The following is a 3,135-nucleotide window of genomic DNA, read 5'->3' as shown; positions in this document are numbered from 1 at the left end:
GGACACCCGCACCCGCACATACACATGGGTATCATGGTGCATTACTTTGATATTTTTTTTTTTTGTTATTGTCTTCAATATTTGCTGATATTTATTCGGTGTTTATTTCGTTCTTAGTAGATAATAGGGAGTTCAACATTTTCCGCTGCGTCATCATCCACCTCCAACGATCGTGCCATTGTTCGTTAAGCTCGATCTTGTGTGGTATTGAATGAAAAGGCGTTGAGCTGTTGGCTGCCAAGCAACTGAATGCAATTTTTCCTGCCACTTGTCTTGCTGCATTTTACTGCGATACCCTCCAAATATGTTGGAGTTCATATGCATCCAAGATGGTTGGCTTTAAAGTGGTAAGGAAATCTGTGGGTTTAAATATTTCAAGTGTTTTTCTTTAGCTCGTATTTTGACAGTTTCACCTTTCATTACTGTAGGTGTAGCCCCTGCATGAGTGTTGCTAATTACTTTGCATTGTTTTAATCAATTAATAATTGAACACTTTTGAATAGAAATTTCTGCAGCGCTTTATGGAATGATGGGCTGAATTTGGAACGAATTTAAACCTTTACTTGCCCTTGGCGCTGATTGGTATCGGAAGTCAACCGGATACTAACAATCCTGTATTTTGTAAAGCTATGAACACCTAAATTATAAATATCAGTAGACTCTAAATACTATTCGTCAGCGACGTTATACTGAAGGCTCTTTCCTTCTTGTTCTTGTTCTTCTCCTTCTTAGCGACTTAACAGAAATCCACACTGCACTTGAGACAGTCCTTATTATGGCTAGGTGACGACAATTAGAACCGCCACGTCGTTCTCCACTGGATCTTTCCAACGTAGAGGAGGCCTCCCTCTTCTCTGCGTGGAATACTTTCTGAGGTGGAGAATATCGACATGACCAAACTATATTTAATTCACAACATATGTCTGTGTATGTAGTTGTGCCTTTCGACATGTAACTTCACACAACCGACTGTGGCAATGAACAATCTACACCCCGGAAGTACTGCAAAATTTGGTATGCTAACGGTTCCAAAACTGACCACGACGTCAGAGCAGGAATCTACGGTCTAAAACCCAGAAGTAGTATGTAGAAACTGGGGTAACCAACAAACACATCTACATACACGCGGACAGCTGAGCGGCTCACCCCGCTCTCAACGAGGTCCAGATAACCTCAAAGCTGGTTTGGGACTGCCTTCTGGTTTGGGACTGCCTCAGCTGTTAATACTTCTCGCAGGCAGGTACAGGGTATACGTCATCTAGTTACCGGGACACAGTGGATTCATAGGCAGCAGATATTCTCATTAGAAAAGCAGCCTATATTGGCGGAACTACTAAGACGAATGAAGCGCAAGATTACTGGACAAATATGAAAGGTAATACACAGGATAAGATCTTCACAATTTATTTCACCTCTGTAGGCATGAAATAAGAATTGATGTGGGTATGGTAATGAAACACTTTTCAAACATAGAATTTTTTAACTCTGATTAGTGTAACTAGATTGTGCCACAAAGAATAGTAAACAGCAGATCAGAGAGAGTATGTGCCACCGTGAAGCGCTCACTTGGTCCAGACTTCGCTTCCTAGGATCGCCGTCTCTAGCAGCACATGACCTAAACGGCATTCAGCCAAAGGACCTCACGGGGTTGTTTAATAATACGTGGATCAAAGACGACCTGTAGCCAAAATGATGTTTGTTACAATAGAACGTTTCTCGGTCGCGCTTAATAGTAGGTGACCTGCTCCATCCCATAAACCAAATCTAATCGAATGCAATGTAGTTGTAAAGCTTATACAGCTTATCCGCTTATCAGCTACTGTATTCGCCGTCGTAAAAGCATAGAAGTTCACAAATCATTTTCAAAATCTTTGTCTAAAAAAACGAAGCCGTCTACATTTTCGAAATCATAACTGTTTTTCTGATGGCAGGAGCAACTTCGTTTTATTCTCATTCACCACCAAACCCACGCGCTCTGCTTCTCTATCCATATAGCGATTGTTTTGACCGATGATGTCGATGTCGTCGACATAAGCCAGCAATTGTAGGCTCTGGTAAAAAAAAATTCACCTAAGTAGTTCAGTTTTGAAGTTCTTATAATCTTCTCCGACATCGATGAGTTGGACATTTCGTGGTGGAGGCTGAATTTTCCAACGCTGTGAGCAAAGATAGCTTCCTTGTCCATCCGGGCATTGTAATCGCCAAGCGCGATGTTGATCTGTGGACGCTTTGTCCTTGTCTTCCGTCGAGGCGCAGGTGCAAATTAGCGAAATGCAGGAGAAAATCACTTTGAATCGAGCTGCGGCTAGACTCCTCCCCCGGGGTGAACAACAGTGCTCAGCGACAGAGTCTCTCCCACCACAAATCCAATACCGAAGTTGCGCTCCTTTGCGTGTGAGCTGTAATAGACGTCGCAAAGCTGAACATATTTCTTGTCTTGTCCCGTCCAGCATTATTTTGTATGGATGACGGTGACTACAGCCTTAGTCCTCCCGAGGATATAAATCAGTCGGGCAGAGGCGGCACCAACCCGTGGTCATCACCAACAAAATGCCTTTCATCACAGATTTATTGTAGATTTTTGTTAACATTCTACGATTTTAATAACGAGTATGACAAACATACAAAACATACATATGTAGTACATTCGGAAATCGATTATTAAAAAACAGCACGACAGTTAACCATCAGTTATAATTATTTAACAATAAGAATTCACACAAATAATTGGCTACTTCATAGGCCAGTGAACATCACGAACTCTACCTAACTCTATTGAAAAATGATTGATTTAGGTTTTTCAGAACGTTTGGAAATGCCCAGATTTGTAGTTATTTGCATACGGGCTACATACATTCATACACACAAGGGTTCGCCTGCATTCGTTAATCCTTTTTTAGCAGAACAAAGCGACACTTTGCGCACCATTAGACGGTTATAATGCCACCTACAGTAGCAGCGGTCACGTCGCGATATGGTCGTATGCATATACCACCTTATCTCGACTAAACGTAAGAAAGACATGTGCAAATGCTTAAATATTTATGAAAAATTAAAATATGAATTCACACCTTAAAATCAAAAGATTCCACAGTTTACTGTCAAAGTAATCAGCCTTGCAGGTATCCAATACAT

This window comes from Rhagoletis pomonella, unplaced genomic scaffold (assembly GCF_013731165.1).
Source record: "Rhagoletis pomonella isolate Grant_MI unplaced genomic scaffold, Rhpom_1.0 Rhpom_scaffold_00012, whole genome shotgun sequence".
In the NCBI taxonomy this organism is placed as follows: Eukaryota; Metazoa; Arthropoda; class Insecta; order Diptera; family Tephritidae; genus Rhagoletis; species Rhagoletis pomonella.
Note: the sequence above shows the minus strand (reverse complement) of the source record.